Source organism: Patella vulgata, chromosome 3, assembly GCF_932274485.2.
Source record: "Patella vulgata chromosome 3, xgPatVulg1.2, whole genome shotgun sequence".
NCBI classification, from domain to species: Eukaryota; Metazoa; Mollusca; class Gastropoda; family Patellidae; genus Patella; species Patella vulgata.
Window position 1 is genome coordinate 73,992,722 of NC_065881.2, and position 21,998 is coordinate 74,014,719.

At 33.0% G+C, this 21,998-nt stretch overlaps 1 protein-coding gene across 4 annotated transcripts in view; it reads left to right on the top strand.

The window, feature by feature from the left end:
• The window catches only part of LOC126816000 (complexin), a 114,921-nt gene that overhangs the window by 62,477 nt on the left and 30,446 nt on the right, over positions 1-21,998 (top strand). Inside the window, exon 3 of one of the 4 annotated variants that reach the window (XM_050542122.2) lies at positions 2,697-2,745. The exons of 1 other annotated variant lie outside the window; for it this stretch is intronic. The gene's annotated coding sequence lies outside the window, so the exon portion shown is untranslated. Of the gene's footprint in view, positions 1-2,511; positions 2,746-18,352; positions 18,383-21,998 lie in introns of those variants that run through there. 2 more of the 4 variants (XM_050542123.2, XM_050542125.2) reach the window with 2 other exon arrangements.

A 21,998-nucleotide genomic window follows, 5' to 3' on the forward strand; every position in this document is an offset into this window, starting at 1 on the left:
GAACTGACTTCTTAAATGAGGTAAAAACATCACAGACCTGAATCACAAGTCATGCTCTTCACCTCTTGTATTTTAAAATTGCATCAATATCTGGAAAGCTAGAAATTATGTGTTCTCAAGTTAACAGTACTAAAATAAACATATGACTCTACAGTCATGAGGGAACTAATCTGTCAAGTAATTAATTTACTGTAGTAGTATGAGGGCCGTATCTTGTAGTTGTATCTATAAGAGGTACCCGGTCTTTTAGTAATGGGGGTGGTTGTGAGGGGGGATGGCTGAATGGCTAACGTTGTATCTATATGAGCTACCCGGTCTTTTAGTAATGGGGGTGGGGGTGAGGGGGGATGGCTGAATGGCTAACACATGCACATTGTATCACAAGGTCTGTCATTGAGTCAACTGGCGTGGTTTTGATTCCCTGGTTGTACGTGACAAGGATTAGGGTCACCTTTCCAACCTTGTGGGTTTTCTCCTGGTCCTCTGGTTTCCTCCAACTGCTAAAGACTCCTACACACAAGCGAATTATTGAAATAAAATTGAACCATATGTTGGTACCGAAATGGCCTAGTTTGTGTCAAGTGAACGTTAAACGCCATCTCTCTCTCTCTCTCTCTCTCAGTATTAGGATCATGACATGCACAGCTACCAAATTGAATTCCCCATGAATTTGTGATGACCATGTCAGTAGTAAGTATATTTTAGCACAGGACAAAAAGTCTATGTGGCAGCTCATTCACTAAACAAGGTAAGGTATTTCAAAGAGTACCCACTTGCCAGCTCATCTGAAGAAAAAAAAAAGTCCAGAAAAAAAATCACTTTCTTTAAAGTCACTGATGAAACTAGTTGCGACTTACCTAATAAAAGTGGCCTTGCCACATCAAAGAATCTTGAAAGAGTTATAGTATCTTGTGGAATATTCTATTTTAGAGAATACTTAGATTTAAATATTTCTGTTTTAATTTTTATTATTAAAGAAGTTTGGTGTGATTTATCTAATTTTAATAGACGTTTGATATTTAATAAATAAGTAATTTTAATCTACCATAGGATTATTCATTCCTGTAAGAATGAAATTAATCGTATTTAAAGATTATTCTCTCAATGATTAATCTTTTATGCAATCAAATAACGTCATAAAAACCTCTATGATATACATATGATTGAATAATTGTAAACCATTATCCTATATTAAAACACAGAATCTATTTTTCTGGCATTCGGGGGAATCCTTCGCTTTGATATTTTACTACCTTTTCTGTTTACTGCCAACAACTGTGGATCCCCTAGGAAATAGATTTGACAATAATTCATCCTTGTACCATCCGGTAATACAGTATTTAGCATTGTTCTATAGCCAGTAGCTCTTAGATCCAGGATCTTTACTTTAATAAAGACTTTCTGGTATTTTAATTAGGTAGGTCTTTGAAGTAAAGCAGTGAGCTTACATTTTATTTTCTTGATATTTGCCATTGTGAGAAATAATAGACATGTATATGACATGACATGACAAACAATATTACAATATTAAATATTTACTCTGTACAATAAAGTAATAAATTCTGTTTTTTTTCTCTTCGAGCAAAGTTAAGTTTTGCCTGCACGTCATTTTAATATCTTTGATTGTGAATGATTGCTTGTCAATTACACTGAGGTATATGAAGTATATGTCAATGCCTTGTTTGCTGTTCAATGATGGTTTTCACTAGCCTCAAGGCTTCTCTTCACAAACCGTTTGCAAATTATTTTCAAAGCTTTTCTTTACAGCTATCCTTTCTAGGTTGTTCTGCATCTTTTTGAAGTGAGGAATAGATTGTAGAAGCAATTGTTGATGGAATTATCACACAAGAACTAAATTATATTAAATTGAATTGAATTGATTGAAATGATAGAAAACAGTACAAAATATTTTTTATGTGTTCTTCAAAATTCTTTATTATTAATTAAAGGGGGTGGAGATTTTGGTGTACATTTTGAAGATTTTTTAATTAAGCAAATTAAATTGTGTGTTGATTATTTTTGCATTTAATTTGTTTAAAAATATTAAATACATATAATTTTTTAGAGGTTTATTTTGAAAAATGGAAATTGTGTAGTGATTATTTTTGTGTTGTCATTAGCCCAGTTGGTGCAGAAAAGTAGGATGTTAAACCCCATTTCAATTCTCTTAGAAAATTCACTGTGTGACAAACATATATGTATTTTATTGAGCAGATTACGTGAGCAAAACAGTAGATTTTCTGAGAATAACGGTAAAAAAATAGAGAAGCTTTATATCATGATAGATGGGTTTTGTCTCTTGATTTAATGTACCAGATGTATGAGATGAAACACGCTGGAAACTCGTTAGTAAAACCCTATTTTCCCCTTGTATAAAATGGAGAAGAACAAATTTATCAACATGCACACATATTTACTGATCAAAACATGCATAGCCAAGAGTGAATAATAACTGGACACTAGGCACTTTCGGTTCAGTCTTGTTATTGATTTCATCTTGGAGTGTGTACCAATGATTATACATAGTATTGAGCTCAACTTGATTGAATTGAATGCTTTAGCTTGCAGGCAGTCGACATCGTGTGACCAAGCTCGCTAGGAAAACCAGCGCAATAACATTTTTACAAAGCCATAATTTACAAGTTCAACTACATATAAACACAATTTGCTGATTGGAATATTTTGGTTTATTGCAGGCACGGAATAATAACGTGTGGAAAGTGCTAAAATCCCAAACTCTCTAAGGTAAATGAATTACTATAATATCTTTAAATGTTTCCATTTTTTTCGCATTAAAACAAAGAGAAAAGTGCCTTAATGTAAGGTTGTTTATTTCAGCTGCTGTCATCTGTTATAGGATAATATGCTATAAGTGACACATTAAGAATCAGAATTAATAGAGCTGGGTATTTAATGCGTAAGTCATTCCATTGACCTTTTATCAAGGTCAAAAATGCCTTTTTGTTTTCTATGCTTATTTGTATCTTTTGTTTTAATTTAAATTATATTCTAGGTAATTATGTAAAAGTAAGAAATTTTAAGGCGATATATTGACAGCTGTAGAAGATTTTCCGATGTAGCTTTAGTGGATAACTTAAAGAAATTTAAATATTAAACTTAATTATGCTTAATTACAAAAAAGGCAAAAATACACTCCAATTTGTAGTCTTTTTGTATTAAAGACAGATTTCTTTCTTTGTCGAACTATTATTTTGTTTAACACATAATTAGCATGCATGCAAAATAAGACATTATCTCTTGGTATTTTGCAGTTCTAGATTACCAATATGTGGATTTGTAATTTTGTACAGTTTTCTTGTGAACAGTTCTTTAATATTTGATTTGAAGCTTCCGAGAAGCTTCCAAGTTTAAGTTAATTATTTCTAGTTTTAGTCAGAAATTAAGAAAGTATTTGACTCAAAAACATGACTCAATATGGCACCTTGTTTGAAGCTGTTGGAATTGATTTATGTAATTTTCAAGAGAGGATTATTCTATTTCCACTATTCAGACGTACATTGCATGATTAAAAAAATAAATATGGAATGATGCATTTATGATTTAATTAAACAGAAAGTTATAGATTCATGTGTTTTTTTGTTATGGAAGTTATCACAGGTCTGGACGTGACTTTCCTTGAATTCGGTGCAGTTGATCTTGTTTTTTGGGAAACACACTCTTGTGTATTGAATAGGAATTTAGACTATCAGTGATTATGTTATTACTATTGTATTCTGTGTGTAGGGACCATAGCACTAGAGGAAGCTGGGTTAAATCCTTCAGACAAATAGATTTATTGTAAGTGTCATGGAGGCATTAGTATTGATATAAAGTAATTGTTACATGATATTCTTAGCTTTACTTACTTGAACACTGATTAAGGAAATGCTGTCATGATCCTTATTTAGATCACATTTCTGGTTGCTATTATTCCATGGTGTAATGATTTTACACAACAATACTTCAGCATTCCATCAAAGATTTCACATATTGATTGATTTTCTCAATTTGCATAAGATCAATAAAATTGCAAGTAATATAGCCATCTTGAGTATCTACTTATAACTTGGATGGTTTGTAGATTAACATTCATATGGTGAAATTCGAGATATAAATATTTTAATATCAGAAATTAAAAAAAAATTTTTTTTTTTTATCTGTAATTCTGTAAGCTCTGTGGTTAAATACAAAAGGACAACAGGACAGCCATGTTAAATGCCTTACTTTTGAAATGCCAGTTTGAAGTCACTGTATTCCTTTAGGATGAAGATCGTGTACAGCTCAACATCTGTCATTGTTTTCTTAACTTCTAGTTTAGTCTGAACAATGTGCTCCAACTTAGACCTAAAAAAATCAATTATCTTGACTCCCTTTAGAGACAAATTATGTATTTTGATCTAGCCACAGATCTTTACTTCCCGGATGATAATGTGTCGTAATAAATGAGCAGAGGCAAAAATCAAATTAAAGAAGTTTTTCGGTTGATGTATTTGGAGAGAAGATGATATCGATCCTTTAAAAGAACTGTGATCTGTTTGTGTAAGCGCTTAAATCCCGGCTCCAAAACTCATTGACTTTATAAATTAGTTAAAGTTCTTCTACACGAGACACCGATTCTATTTGACTGTTTTCATAGCAGCTTCCAACTTTTGTTTGGAATTTTTAAAGTATTTAATGTATTTATTTTTGTGAGTTCTTTGAGATGATTGCATTGGTGACGCAAGCTTGTTACCATATTAGGACTAGAGAGGGATTGATGCTTTCAGAATTTAAGAAGAAGGAAAAATTCAGTTAGGTTGTCAAAATAACCAGATAGTTGTGGTTCATGTTTTTGTTTGGCTGCCATGATCTGTTTACAGAATCATAGAAAACTGACATGGCAAGCAGTTTAATTTGTCAAATTTCAAGAAGAATTGAATTTGACATGGCTAAAAAAATTGGCACATGAATCCATGCAAAGTTTTTTGTCCCTCGCCTTTTGAATTGAACTAGAATGTTCAAACTTGGTGTGGGTGTTTATTAGGCCAATGCCTAAGCATTTTCTGCTTAGGGTGAGCAGAGATAAGCAATTTGATTGGTTGATGCTTTGGGACACAATAACTTTAGTTCTAATTAAGTGAGAGTGGCGAAACTTGAAGTATAGTACCGGGTTACACAAAAAAAGCGTTCATCACCTAAACTTGAATAACGAAGAGGGGTCGTCAGGGACCTCCAGTGGTTCCAGCAGGATGGTGCCACTCCCCACACCTCAAATGAATCATTGGCATGGCTACAGCAGCGTTTCCCTGACCGACTGATCAGCCGCAGGTGTGACCCGGAGTGGTCGCCGCATTCACCGAACTTGAACGCCCCAGATTTTTATCTGTGGGGATACCTTAAAGACAGGGTGTATGGCAACAACCCCCAGACTATCCCTGATTTGAAGGCAGCAATCACAGCAGCAATAAAAGCGATCCCAAGGGAAGAATGTGGGAGGGTCATCGAGAACTTTGCCCGCCGGACCCAAATGTGCTTGCAGCACCGGGTAGCTCATTTAGAGCACATTTTTTTAGCGTCAGTTAAAGAGTTTTTGTGGTACAGACTTGAAACTTTGGAGATGTCTGCTACATAGACTTAACCTAATGTAGCTGAATTTTTGTGTTAATCTAAATAAAATTTTGGAAGTTATTCGATTTTTATTGATGAACGTTTTTTTTCTGTCACCCTGTACCTTGACTAAGTTTGATAATGAGCATTTTCTGCTCAGGGAAAGCGGAGCAATCAATAATTTGATTGGTCGAGACTTTGGAACACAATAACTCTCATTCTAATTGGGCTAGAATGTTCACACTTGGCATAGGTGTTTATTAGGTGAATTCCTTGATGGAATTCGATGATAAACATTATCTGCTTATGGTAAGCAGAGATAAGCAATCTGATTGGTTGATGCTTTGGGGCTCGATAACTTTGGTTTTAATTGAGTTAGAGTGATGAAACTCCGGGTATAGATTCATTATATCATTACCTTGACTAAGTTAGACAATGAGAATTTTCTGCTTAGGCTAAAGAGCGATAAGAAATTTGATTGGTCAAGACTTTGGAACAAAACAACTCTACTTTTAATTAAGGTAGAATGTTTAAACTTGATGTAGATGTTCATTAGGTCTTGACTGAGTTCAATGATTAACATTTCAAGCTAAAGCTAAGCACAGCTAAGAAATTTCATTGGTTGATGCTTTGGGACAAGATAACTTTAATTCTATCTGATAGAGACTCAGAGTGATGAAACTTAGTGCATAGTTGATAGGATGATACGTTTGAAAAAAATAAATGTGCGATTAATTAATGTGTCATCTATTTATTTTGGGATTTCGGCGGGGAACATCAGCCTCACTGTTGGGCGTTGGCTTGTTTTCATTAAAATGAAGATATTGGTATTATTTTTTTTTTTTGTTTTTTAACACCCCAAAATTGCACAGGATCTCTGCTCTACCATTCCAGGGGAACTAATAAATTATATGGGTAATTTTTGAACAATGCTAGAAGGTTGACAGCACTGTTTCATCTACTTAAATTCTGTCTATTAAAGGACAATAGTGTCAGCTATTATCACATATGTGACAGATCTGGTTAAACATGTTTTAAATAAAATTTTAACACAGAAATCATTGCTACGATAGATGTGTAACGAAAAATTTGAAGAAACGTGAAGTGACGCAAACAATTGAAAACACAAGTTATCCTTATATATAACTGACTGAAGTAATGAGTATGCACTACCCCTGACAAGTGGGAAAGGACATGAAAAATCACGAGGTTCTTCTTGACCCACACCAGGAACAGTCCTTGGACATTTTAGTTGAGAGTCCATTACCCTGATGTCTTGACTAACACAGCCATGATAACTTTAGCATGATATTATTGATATACAGAATAGGTGTTGACACTGTCACTCTAGCCAAATTAACCAAATTTATTGCTCTAAATATTTAAGCAACATGTATTTCATTTCTTCAATATATGGATCGTGCTGTTAGCTAATTTATCAAATTTGTGTGTTTATATGTACTTGATTGTTGGCTAAAATCTATCGTCTGTAATGCTATTATATATGACATAACCAGCTTAATTCTGATTTTGTCTGAAGAGGGTGATTGATTTTTACCCAATTCCATTTAACTGTAGTCTTTAGCGTGTATTTTGTTTAGCTATTTATTATGTTACTATTTTTAGATGTAATTGAGTTGATTGAATTAATTCATGAAATATTCACAGTAAAGTTTGGTATTGTTGTTACTCTGGACTTGCCAGGGTGATATTGATTCTAGCTGAGTATAGATAGGTCACAATCCTACTACAATAAAACATAGAAATGATACATAGTGTCTGCTACTTGGCGGCCATTTTTTGGTATAAAAGGTACTGTGTGTTTATCTTAATCTGAACAAAAAGCTAAAAATTAGTGAAACTGAGACAATTTTTATAAGCCCACATAATGTGGTTGTACGTATATTAAATGTCATTGCTTTGTCCATCTTTCCACCCTACTCCATGTAAATCATTCTTCAGGTCACTTTGCACAAATTTTTTTTTTTACCAACCTTTCTGGACTAATTGAATTACTCCTAGTGAGCTGAAACTTATCAAGATCCAGAGTTATACATAATATTCACACAGAATTATTGCCACTGATATTGAAACCTTATAATTGCTCTACACATCAGAATTTTATGGGCTTATTCAACTAACGATAAACCCTTCCAAAATTCATAGTTGCACATTAATTACCTATTTACAGAGTTATTGAACCTGTCATATCGACTTTGCAATGGCTCATGATCAAGAGGTCAAAGTTATGAAGAATCTTTTAAAAACTTTCTGAGACTAGTTTCTTAAAATAAAGCCTCTCAGAAATCAAAGCCATGTTTTAATGCAGATTATTGCTCTTGTCATCAAAACTTAGTAATCTTAAGTCACAGTTTTAGGTTTTAGAAGAGTTTTTTTTTTATTTGAAAACTAGGTGAAGTTGATTGATTTGTAAAAAAGAATGTACCCTCTGCTTTAATGCAGAGTTATTGCCCATGAAATCAAAACCTGGTAATCTTAGGTTACAGTTTTAGAAGAGTTTTTTTTTATTTCCAAACTTGTTGAAATTGTTTGATTAGTAAAAAGAATGTACACTATAACAACCCAGTCATACATTATATATGTTACAGGAGAGTTATTGTTCTTTTCATCATGTTTTGTTGTTTGGCAACCCATCTTCTGTTTTTTAACTGATAACAAAATAGCTTGTAGATGGATTGTTGTCTGTCAGTCTATCAGTTATTGGTGCATTCCTAAAAAAAAGTAATGCTCCATGCCATTCTGTTAATATTAGAATGTGTACATTGAAACAGATTTATCGGATTCGTTCTTTGGTACTTATGCTATACCCATTTTTCATTTATCTAAATGTCAGTATTTAATGGTTTTCTCATTTCTTTGATTGTCAATTTTATTTACTTAACCAATGTCTATCATATGTCTTCGTAATTATGTAGTCTTCTTGTCTTAGATTGTAAATGTTCAGATAGCATGATTTGTCTAAAGAAGAGTATTATTTTTCTAATAGCTGTGTTACAGAAGTTGTATATTTTACAAAATGCCAATTTCTTAAGACAAATCTGTTTATATATTTGTTTAAAAGTAGAGCATCTGTCTTTTAATTTGAATATATTGCAAGCTTTGTTCATTAATCATTTTGCACACAAAGGAAGGCAAAAGCTTTCCGATGTCAAAAAAGGTTTCTTAAAAAATGATTTGTTTGTTATTGAACATACTAGTTTGCTGCTTTGGGTTCAAATGTCTGATTTGTTTTAAGATTTAATGCTTCATAAAATATAAAAAAATGCAAACAATTTAAGCAGGAAATATTTATATTAATGCAAACATGTAAAAAAAAAATTTGTTAGTGTTAACATGATTCTTGTAGTTGAGATGAAAAAAAAATGAAATTTAATTCGTCAGATGATTACACATAGCTTCTTGTAGCTTGATATAGGCTTGTTTATTTTTGAGATGAAAATTACTTTATAAATGCTGACTTGAATATTTGAGAACATAAAATTTCAAAGTAGTGACGAATAAACCTTTCACTGTAAGTGGTAGAAGGGTGGGAGAATCCCTGCAACAAAGCGAGTAAGTCTGGATCTTGTGAATCTCGGTGATACGGCTGGGGAAAAGCAGGAAAAAAATCATTGTAAATAATCAAAAAAATTAATCCCCAAGAAACAAACTTGATAAGACTGTGTGAAGAAAATGGTTTAATCAAGCTCAGGGATTAATTTTTTTGATTACCAGTATTTGATAACTTTCAAGATTAATGTATTTTTCAATTTTTTGAGATACTCTGGTATTGTTGGATTTAATGCTTAAGAATCAGAGAACATTGTGCCATTAGCACTTCTAATATCTCAGTGGTGTTGTTAAATTTCCTAACACTTTCATTATCATCAAAATACACCATAAACACTTCACTGTATGGTTCTGTCCACTGGGACTTAAAGTCAGAAAGGATACAAATTTTATATACTTGTCTACGATATCACCTTAGGTGGAAGTGGACGTAAAACTTTAGGAATGAACGATCAAACAAATTTTATTTTTGATTGGTTTCCAGTTGCCGGGGTTCTTTTTATTCAAAGTCTGTTTTGATTCTGTGTGTATAATTTCTGATTTTGTTCTGAATCTCCTTTTTTGGGAAGATTTCGTTTAAATATATTGATAAGATGTCTTGTAAATTGTCAGTTTGGTAAGTGTGTCGTGTAAAATAATGGAGTTATCTTTATTTTTAGATCCCAAATGAATTGAGTTTTCACAAATGTTGAATTTATTTATTCATATATCGGATGTGTACACTATTTAATAAAGTGGAATAATTTAAAGAGTATTGTACTTATATCATTCACATTTCGCATGTCATACTATATGGATATTTTTTAAAACTCATACTATTACCACTATTTGAGTGATGGACCTTCAGTTTGGAGTGAAACATATATTTTGTAATACATGTACATGTGCAGAGTTAATGATATATATGGTAATACTTTTTGAATTATTCCACTTTAAATAGTGTACTTGTTTTTTTCTGGGCCACCATATATATGTTATAGTTTATTGTATAGTTTATCAGAATATTTGAAACAGTGACATAAAATGAATCTCCATGGATTTCTATATCATATATTTTGCATTATATAGCAAACTTATTTTTTTCACCATAGATTTTCTTCAACTTGGTTGTAAATTGTAATGGTCTCTGATGTATTACATAAATTGTGTTTTATACAAGAAATAGAATGCGGTCTGAAAGGTCATGTTGGTAGAAAGCAGGGTTCCATTTAATGAAGATAAATTCACAAAATTGCAAAACTTAAAACTTTATTGATTAGCTAAAATTCAATTGTACGGCCATAAAATGTGATTGATCTATAATCAATAATTTATTGCCATTAAAGCAACAAGAAAAAATGTTCCATATATTTTCTGGCCACTTTCCAAAATTAACAGAATTGCGTGTTTTCTTATTATCTCTTGTTAAATTATATCCTGCTCTTTATGTGTACATGTCACTATTTTATGTGTATTTCTGTTAACCTCATCCATCTAAGCTAAACCTTGTCTTCTTCGGATTAAAAGTTAAACACAGAACAGAAAATAGGTTTAGAATTTTTCAGAAAATGATTGCTATGCATTTCAGAGATAATGTTATTGGTTAATAACTGAATTGATTAGCCAACATTTTGGAATAAAATGCTTTTTAATGGTTATATTCTAAATGGAACTCTGAGAGAAATAATATAAATAGCACAACCAGTGGTGCTGGTCATCATATTTCAGATTCACAAGAAACAGTTCTAGAGGTAATTCATGCGATGATTCTTGTGTGCCATGAATACAGAAATTTTAACCCTGGGCCTGTGAGAGTTTGCTTCAGGACTTGTATTTAATTAATGCAGTGACACAGAGCATGCTGAGATCTTCTTGCCTTTCTACAGAGAATTCTCATACATATTAATGCAGAAATAAGTCAATGCAAGCCAGAATAATTATTGTCATTCATCGGCCTATAATCCTATTAATTTATGAAGTCTAGCAATTATAACTCTGGTACTTGCAATATTATTGAATAATGCCTATTGATGGTTATCTCTCTATAATGTCACTTCAAACGTTGCATTTGAGAAATATGGAGCTTTGTAAAGCATGCGGTGTACCGTACATCGACGCAGTGACTGGAAGTAATGCAACTAATCGGTTGCAGTCGATCTACGCATTCGCCGTACATTGACACTTCGGCAAGTGGTTGGTTGCTTAGTGCCATCATCCACAATTTCTTGTGAACACTTTACTGACTACATTTATCATCTGATTGTTTTATAATTGATATATGTTGTTTTAGTGAGTTGAAGAAGTCTGTTTCATTTTAATAATTTCCATTAAGTACTTCTAGTTGTTTCCAGTTGCAACTGTTGATATATGCCATGCTTTAGATTCAGTAAGTTTGTAGATTAGATAGCAATGTTTTAATTCCATGCAAAGACTGGACATGGTTGGTTTTAATAAACTAATAACAGTGTTGCTACTTTAAATTTATCTGTGTAATTTCTTCCGTTTTTCTTGACTCTGAAATATTTTTTATGCTAAATAATGTGACTTTGTAGACTTCCAAACAAGTTTCACAGTAATTTAAAACCAGTCATTTGACAATGATTCATTTTTTGAGATCATCCCAAATTGTTGTTGATGGTATTACATTGTTAATTACCATCCTTGATATATGGGGATAAACCTGTTAGAAGTAACAAGAATATGGAACTGATTTGTTTTATTTGAAATCAGAGATGTTAAAATGTTTGTAGTTCATGCTGAGAGAATAGATATCCAGAAGTTATAGATTGTCTATTTCTATATATAGAAGTTTCCGATTTGTGACAAGACAGTAACAGATCGGGTCGCAGATCGTCAGTCATCAGCAAACTGATATGGTTGAAATAAAATAATTTATTAACATCATAAGCTCTTTTTCAGTTATGTTCAATTATTCAGGGCTTTTGTTTTCTTGATTAGAGGGGGTTGGATGGCCGAATGGTTAGCACGCGCGTGCTGTATCAAAGGGTCTGTCATTGAGTCAATTGACAGGGTTTCAATTCCCCGATTGTTAAGGAGTAGGGTCGCCAGTCCAACCTTGTGGGTTTTCTCCGGGTCCTCCGGGCCGGTTCCCTCCCACAGCTAAAGGCCCCTACGCGCAAGCGAATTATTGAAATAAAATTGAACCATGTGTTATTCCTGAAATGACCTAGTTTGTGTCGAGTGGACATTAAACCCCATTTCTCTCTCTCTCTGTTTTATGGATTAGAACCCCTGTGCTTAGGAAACTGGACCAACTACTAGAATGTCCAGGTTCTGAATCTGTTTGTATTTTGATTAATAATTCCTTGGTTTTAGTTCACCCCCACAAATGTCAACCTGTTTAACCTCCAGTCAGATTTATTGCTTAATTACTGAATAATTATAAAATTATCTGTAACCCAAACAGTTTTATTCAAGTCACCTTGCATAGTATGCTAGAATATATACTGACAATTTCTATCGCATATATAGTTAAACATTAATAGTCCATTTTGAAATTCCTACACTAGAATAAGGACCAATTAATTCTGACATCACTAGCTGAAAGTGGATTAACTATAAATTCTGGCCTGGCAGCTGACCTTTTAAAAGTAGTAAGTTGTAAAAATATGGTAGATGAGTTTTGCCATTATTCTATAAAAACAGTAAATCTCCCTGATCATGGTCAATACTGTCTGTATTAAAGGAGAGGTCCCATTTCATCAATGTGCTTGTTTTGAGTTACACAGTGTTTATACAGGCCCAAGATCATTACTATCGAGAAGCTTGTCTCCAAATCCACTTGACTATAGGATGTTGGTATTTAGGAGTTACATTAAAGGTTCCTAGAGTCTTCCGCATAGTTTATAAGCCAGTGTTATTCTAGGATTGCACCTTTAAGGTTTAAAAATAAGAAAGAAAAATAACTTTTTTAAATCATACATCTAGTCATTGAGTGGGAGTTGGAATGTCATTTAAATATGAATTTACTGTGTGCATAGTAACTAGAAAGTTCTTTCTTTCGTAGCTCATTGTACAGTAGACTGTGCAGACAATTAGATGAAAATGTTACTCGTTTTGTACTTTTGTTGAACTTTGTTTATAGCTATAGGCACTATTATGAATAGAAGATAAAACATGCTGCAAAAATTGTTTTAAAATTAGGATGTTAGTTTCTAGTGTAAAGAAATAAAATTGGTCAGACTGCTTTACATCCCCTTTTTCCTGAATAATTCTTAGTTTGTCTTGAGTTGGCTTATAGCTGGAGGCTCTAAAATATAAGTAGAAGACAACTATGGTTGTTGAACTATTTCAGAAAGAGGATGGTACAATGCACTTGATCATTAAGATGCACAGTGATCATTATCTGTAACCTAACTGTCTGGAAATAGTTAATGCTGCGATATTTCTAGCTCAAATGGCCTAATTGAAATCTTCATTGTTCGTAAAACTGATTTAGAGCGAGTTTATTTGACCTTTATATGGTTATTTATGTATATAAGGTATTCTGTGTGTGTAAGATCAAAGAAGACCCGACTTTCCTTACTTAAAAACAACAGGAAGTAGTCCCTGCATAATTTTACCTTGCGACAATTCATCATTGGTTATTGCTAATTATACTTTGTTTGAATCTTGAATTCAATTTGCTATTATTATTATCCTTCTCGTGACTACATGTAATTCAGGTAATTTGCATGCACTCCGACTCGTCTCTTTTAAGATCAAAGTTACACATATTAAAGCGAGTTTAACACCCACACAATGCAGGTTCTTTAAAATGGATTATAATTATCAGAGAAAATTAACCCCGGGTGCTAAATAGATGATGCTTCCCCTTGTCCGGTAGTGTCGTGGATCTAAACTTGTGACCAGATTGATAAGAGAATCAAGTTCTGCAGTAAACAAGGCAACCTCTCTTGATCACCCAAGCCTCCATTTCATAATAAAGAGGGTCTTAAGAAATAAATAGAGGAATTGGAATGAAATGGGATTTTAAAATACCATCATCACATTATCTGCTACATTGGACAGAACAATTTTTATAGTTTAGTGGCAGGGATTCCATCTGCCATTCAGGTCTCTTTGAAACAAAACAGCCAGAATTGGGTTGCTAATAGTCTTCAACTTCAGAAAGAATTATCAATTTGTTGTGTATTATAGTGTATTCTGATTAATATTTTTATGATTGATAAAAAAAATAACCAAAACAAAAAGGTACACTTTTCCATATTTAATTCACATACAGCTTAAAGTTCAGGTTTATTCGACAATCTGATAGTAAAATGTCTGTGATAAGAATAGTCCATGATATCTATAAAAATTGTTCATCGTTTTTATGAGTAGGTATTTTAGATTTAAATCGATAAACCTGTTTGATTTCGTTCAAGATAATGTATCGTATTGAGTTGATCTGGTGTGTTAATTCAGTTAGTTATGGGGGCAATTCAATACGTTTAGATTTTGTTCTGAAAGACAATGTGCTAATTTTAGTTTAATTTACACAGCTTTATCTTTTGTTGTTGCAACATCTCTTGTTTGTAACCAAATTTGGATATGTCAACATATTGCTGAACTATGAATATTTCAAACAATAAAGGCCCATTTCTTCTGTAACCATGACAACAAATAAAGTCCTGATAAGCCAGGTTGCCCACTAACCGTATAGTAACATTTAGTTTTATGTGTGGAATTTTTTTTTTAGCAAAGATAGATTGTCATCTTACAAAACAAATGAACACATAAAACTGTCAATAGACTCAGAGGATTTCACATATAATCAGATTTCTATTGAGGTATGGAAAACTTGTACACTTTTCACACACAGTGAATCTTTATATCTTTTGTGTTATATGCAGTATCTTATATAGTGTGAAAGGATCCATTGGCTAAAGCGTGACAGTGATCTATTATTATGCAAGGTCATCTGGGGTCTGTTTCACCAAATTTTAACTAAGATAAAATCCAAATTTTAGTAATTTGATTGGATAATATTAAATTGATTTTAGTGCTTAGCCAATCAAAATTGAAACATCTACTAAAATTTGGATTTTATCTTTAGTTAAAATTTTTTGAAACAGGACCCTGAAGTGTTTGTTTCTATCTTTTATGTTATATGCGGTATCTATTATAGTGTGAAAGGATCCATTGGCTTAAGCATGACAGTGATCTATTATTATGCAAGGTCATCGGGAGTGTTTGTTTATTGTTACTTCCTAGATATTTAAAATGGCTGTTAAATATGCTAATTACTGGAATGAAATTAAATTAGCATGAATTGGCATTCTAAATATAAAGAAGTATTTTTATCTCTTTATACCGGTGATTGGGCTGAAAATAAGTTGATCTATGATACAATATATAATGGCCGGTGAATTGTTTTATTTTAATCTGCTTATTCAAACATCAAACAGCTGTAGGGGAGAGTAAGCCATGGGGCACAGTAAGCCAGGCTTTGTAATTTTTAACTGTTTTGGGAAAATTCAATTGTGACATCACTGGGGAATTCCCCTATACGGCCCCCATTTGTCCTCCTAAATTCAATAAATTCACGTAAGCTGATTAATATTTATCGGCCATTAACTGTTTTTCTGACGCAAAACTGAATTTTTGGCGGACTGGTTAAACTGCTTGGCTACTTCAGATTTTGTAAGAGTCCACAAACTTGAAATCACAGGTGAAGGAGATAGTATTTGACTCTCATTAGAAATATTTTGTTTCATAATACTATCACATGTCTTCCTGCCATTTTCGATTTTCTGACATGGTTGATGACGGGGCACATTTCAGAGGGGCACACTGAGCATAAGCATTTCGAGTTTAGCTAAATCTCATCTGTCCATTTTAGACAGAATCTGGATATTTGAGCTGTTTTTACGGAAATATTGGTCCTAGGTTACGAATCCTTGCTGACTTACAAGTCATAGGAGTTTTTCACATAAAAGATATTTTTTCTCCAGTTAAAGAATTTTTTATTCAATGTTGAGCTGTTTTTTTTAAATTTTCAGCAGCATATCTGTGTTCAAGTCTTAAAACAATTTCATATTTTGAACTAAAAGTTTACTTTTTACACTTCTTATGAGTTTCGGTGTGTTTACTATACATTTTTTAAAAAAAACCATACTTGATGGCCAACTGTGTCCCATAGTGTGACCAAGTGTACCCCACATACGGGGCACATTGGGTCCAAAAAAATTTTGGTTTTACAATTTAACTTCTTAACAGCACTGTTAAATCGAACATATGACTGGCTTCAACTGAGTGCATAGTTTGATTCTCTGTAGGATTTCACTTCAGGTCAATCCACTAAAAAGAGAAATCATGCCCACTGTGCCCCGCTCTCCCATAGCTGAAAGAAAATCAACCAACTAAAGGAATTCACCCAGGCTTGTAATTTAGTTTAATCATAATCAATAAAAATAATATTTCATTTTAAAGACCAAAAAGGCTGTTTCTATCTAATAAATATCATTACAATGGTATGGACAGCACCATGTTCCGGGCCAACCATAATTATTAACCAGTCAAAACTAAGATTAATAGTTACGTTGACAAACTGCTGACGTCAGTGTGCACTAGCTTTACAGATGACATGCCTAAATGTGCAGCATTATTGGGTGTTTAAATTGGGTGTTTGGATGGCCTCTTACAACTCAAAGCAACTAGGTTCCAGTTAGTTGATGCCAGTTGACAATGTTTATCTTTCTGCCAATCTCTACAATTACCTGCACCTAGTTGTGGTTGACCTGGGCACTTTTACAACTGGGGGGGGGGGGGGTCAATTCATTTCCATGGTAACAGCATAACATGATTAGTAACATATGTGTTGTGTGAATGTGTAAATAGGCAAAAAGGATGGATATCCTCTTTTCAGATGTCGCTGTTGTAAAAGTAACATGGGCACTTTTACAAATGGGGGGAGGGGTCAATTCATTTCCATGGTAACAGCATAACATGATTAGTAACATAACATATGTGTTGTGTGAATGTGTAAATAGGCAAAAAGGATGGATATCCTCTTTTCAGATGTCACTGTCACATGTTCATTGTAGTTGCTATCAGTTTCTAGTTAAGGTAAGGATTGATTTCAGTTGCTCTCAGAAACCCTCAGTTTCTGATTTGTTTGACATATACACGCTTACATACTGTTTGAAATCTGTGGAAAATTGACATAAGGCTTGCTTAGAATTTCCTGCCTTGATGTACATAGTGGATCACTGTTCTAATCCCTTGATTACCTTCAAATCTATTGTTTCAGAAAATTAAATGACCACTTATTTATTCCTGAATATTTCATTTATACACAGCCTCTAATTGTCATTTGAATCATTTTAATCCTTTTTAAACTACAATATTGTGAAAATTGAATCTCTTAAAAGGAATATCAGCCCAAAAAAGGTTGAGTTCTATTCAGGATTAACATAGAAAAACATGCATAGAGATAATATTCAATTATTAACGGGATATGGTCAAATCTTTTGATGGGCCTCTTTGTAATCCGATTGAATCCAAGCAGAGAGATTGTCTAGCATTAATATTTTGATTGCGTTTTCTTGATTAAAATGCGTACAATTTAGTGTAGATTAAGTCATGAAAAGTTGCATATTGTCAGAAAAGTGCTAATGACGATTAGTGGCTTTAAGATGTTAAACAGGCATTATTCAAGAGCTAAATCTGCCTATTGCAGGTCTTTCTTTATGCCATAAATGTTATATAAATTAATTACGACTTTGTTTATTATCGTAACAATGGTAGCAATGACAATGAAGGCTGCAGTGTTATTGTAAAGATGATTTCTTGGCTCAGGGTGAAGTAATTTGACTGAAATTTCCAACATATTCCCTTTTCATTTAACTATTATAGCGAGAACTGTCAGCTTTCTATCTAATCTTTCATAATGCCTCTTTAAATTTGTATTGTGAATAAGATGCAGTTGAGTGATTTTCATATCCAGGTCTGCCCTACTAGCTCATTGACACCACCTAGCAAGATGGCACCATTCCTATTCACATCAGGTAGTTAACATGGGTTAATAAAAGTTTTATTCGATTCTTCATGTTTGTATAATGAATGAAATCAATAGTGTGCCCGTGTGGTATACAACATTCATGGTTCTAGTGTATTGACTTTCAGACGACCTTATAACAACAGGGTTATGTTTCTGTATGTTGACAGCATTTATGGTTCCTGGTGTTGACTTAAAAATTAGTAAGGAATCTATGGTCAATTTGATAAAAAGGAACATTAAAAAGTAAGTCATTTTGCTTGCACTTTTCAGAACACCATTATGATCAAGAGTCAGGTTTTTGGAAAGGCTTGATGTAATCAAGAAGATGCAAAAAAAGTGATGGTTGCTTTTTCTAAGGAATAGAAATTTCCAAGAATAACAATATGTGTTTTTTTGCAGACCTGATCAACATCTGAATACATGAAGATTCTTCAAAATTATTGTCTAAAATATTGGTTACTTGTTAACAAATCATTTGTGCCAACTTTTGGGAATTCTAACTATTTCAATAAAATATGATTCTCAGTGTAGATCTAATTGGATTCTGATTACAACATGAGAATTGTAAATTTAAGCCTGTATATATCAGTTTGTACATAATCAGCCCAATTCCATTTTGTGTTTATCAATTACTGAAATTAAGAGCATTTGTGCATGAAGCTAATGTAAAAGTGTAAGTTATTGCTCTGAACATTGTTTCCTATTAGTAAAGTTTACAAACTGTATCAAATAGTTGTGTTCAGCAAATCACCCAATGGAAAATTGAAACCTGGCTCTGTTAAAGAGTTACTTATAATTAACGTCCATAAAAAACACATTATATCAGTGTACATATTGGTATGCTCGTGAAAGAAGCCTTGATAATTGGAAATTGTAGGTAGAAACAACTGTCCTAGTAAACTTGAGGGGTGTCTAGTGGTTTAATGCATGCATGTAAAATCACAAGTGGCCTGGTTATGATTCCCTGCTTCAATGTGACAAGGAGTATGCCTGTTCTAACTCAAGGATTTTCTCCGTGTCCTCCAGTTTCCTCCCACTGCTATAGACCCCTGCATGTAAGCAAATTATTAAAATAAAATTTAACCATATGTTAGTCATGAAATGACCCAGTGGCTGTTAGACCCCATTCCTCTCTCTCCCTAGTTAACTTCCCACATAGCTATAGAAATGAGAATTACCATATTTACTGGATTAGGATTCGATCTGCTCTACACTCATTCATCATTAAATCAAGAAATGGATAATGTATTTTATTGTACAAACTTTAGTAATGATGATCAAGGCTAGGTCCAAAATTCAATTGCTAAATTCTCGGTTCAGAGTGGATCAATTTGACTGAAATTTTCAGCAAACTTCCTTTACATTATCTAGTTTTTAACTATTATAGTGATAACTGTTAGCTCTTTATCTAATCTCCCATAGTGTATCTTTAATTAACTTCATTATAGATTTTTATTGGGTTTTTTCACTCCAAATTATATAGATATTAATTAATTGTAAAATAAATAATGACAAATTATTGTTGACCACAAGGACTGTTTTAATGTTCTAATATGATACAAGAATATGATCAATAAATCCAATATAGTTATGGTAGAGGAGATTTTGTTTGATTAATATTAGTAATAATTCTATGGTTAGATTATCTACTATTGATCAATATCTACCATAGTTCTTATTCATACAGAATGAAATTAATGATGGTTTGAGACCTATGTGTAGCACCAACAGGACAAATGTAGTGTGCTATAGGAGAGATTTGGCCCTGACATCAGCGTTTCTGTCTGCTATTCATCAAATTCCTATTGTCAAGGGTTCTTTTATGTGCATGCCAATATGTAAACAGAACTTGGTTGGATTTTTTTGTCCCATCTGAAGGAGTAGACACCTTTTCTTGCTAGGCCCTGACAAGTGGAATCCATGCTGGAAATCCTGAACTGATCAATCCCAATGGCAGTGATGGTCAACTATTGTTTCTATTGCTTTCATACCACACCTTGTTTTTCTCTTAAGATTGTTAACTGGCGCCAGAACAATGTTTCATTTCTATCCACAAACATTTAACTCAAAATGTCATCTTACCAACATTTTTTGTTTCAATGGAAGTCCATGATTTTGTTAAATTTAAAGAAGTTAAATTATTGTTGGTTATTTGGTGCATTGAGATTTAAAATGCATTTTAAAAAATCATTTTAAGTTAAAAACAATAGCTGTATCACAATAAAACCACTGATTTTATTAGAGGGATTTTGAATCCATTGCAAACTACAATATTGCAAAAGTTGAATTTCTAAAACAAAAAAAGAAATGAAAGAAAGAAAGTCATATTTCAAGAATAGGTTTTCATATTTGAATGTTGAAACTGTAAAATGCCTTCTGGCAAATTTTTTGACGTGTGGTTTGGTAGAAGAATTAAAGTATCCTCTATAAATTTTATAGTTTATTAATGCCAATGGCAGTTAAACCAAAGCTCTCATTTCAGTCATAACTGCCTATCTGGACTGATTGGCAGTGAAACTGACTGGGTGGAAAACTTGCATGTCAACTCTTACATACATTGAAATTAGAATTTTAAAGAATTTAACCTTAAAAAACAATCAATAGAATTTATTTTGTATACATATATATGTGTAATATATTTAAGAAAATGGTAATAATTCTATAAAATTTCTTATTCTTAGAAAAAAATAAATCTTGCTAGTCCAAGGTAGACAAAATACGTTGAAATCTTTCTGACTTGCAAAATTTGGAAGTGAAAGTTGTGGGTTGAGAGTCTGTTTGAGGTATAGACTCATGGGTTACATCCAATCAATATTGTTAATTATACACTGGAGCACTAAAGATGCCAGAATGTGTGATATATATTTCTTGCTCAATTATTGATTATAGTTGGTGAATAGATGCTTGATGACCAGAACAAATATTGATAGTACATTTGGATGATATAGTGGATCAGTGAGTATGATTATAGTGTCTCAATGAGAAATGGTTCTGCAACATTTTTAAACCTGGTATCCCCCTTGTTACTTGTGCAGAACTAAAAAAAAGTGTCTATTCCTTCGGATAGTACGAATAACCAAGGTTCATCCTTATTTATAATATGAACCTAGTGGAACTTGATGAAGAGTACCGGTAGGCGGTGTGTGCTTATCATCATTAGCCCAGTTAGTGCAGAAAGGATTCATTTTGTTCCCGCTCAGCTGTAGAGCTCAAGTGAAAGTATATATTAAATTTTTTAAAAATTCCTTAAAACGGAATCTGGCTATATAGCATGGCAGGGTTGAGCTATCGTAGTTGATGGCAGGGCTACCTACACCATTACTGAGAAGTCCCTGGTTTTAAGGTAATACATACACAGATCCTACAATGATGCTGTTGATGTCAGTAGTTTCCCATGATTTAGCTTTATATCATGTGATATGTTGAATATTTGGGATTTATCTCATTGTTATTTGGAAAACAAAGACAGTTATTTTAGAAATGCAAAGATCTTAAATAAAGGTTGAATATACCCTCAGTACCCTAAGTATGTGTCGCTAAAATAGGTTCTAGAATGAGTATAGGTATGTCCAACACTATAAAAATTCCATCAGCATCCTTCCAGGTTTGCTTTTATAATGATCTGTTTGATTTGGAAATAAGATGAAATTTAATGTTTTGTATTGATCAGCTTTGTAGCTGGGTATCTGTCTACATTAAAAGAAATTTTAATCCACAGATAAAATTTTGTCCCCTCCTGACCCCAATGGGTATCACCAAATTTGAGGAAAAAATCTGTTAAAATCTGTCACATGTGATCAGACCAGGTCCTCCTTGTTAGTGAGCCAGCACCACACCACATTCACTGAAAATCAACAGA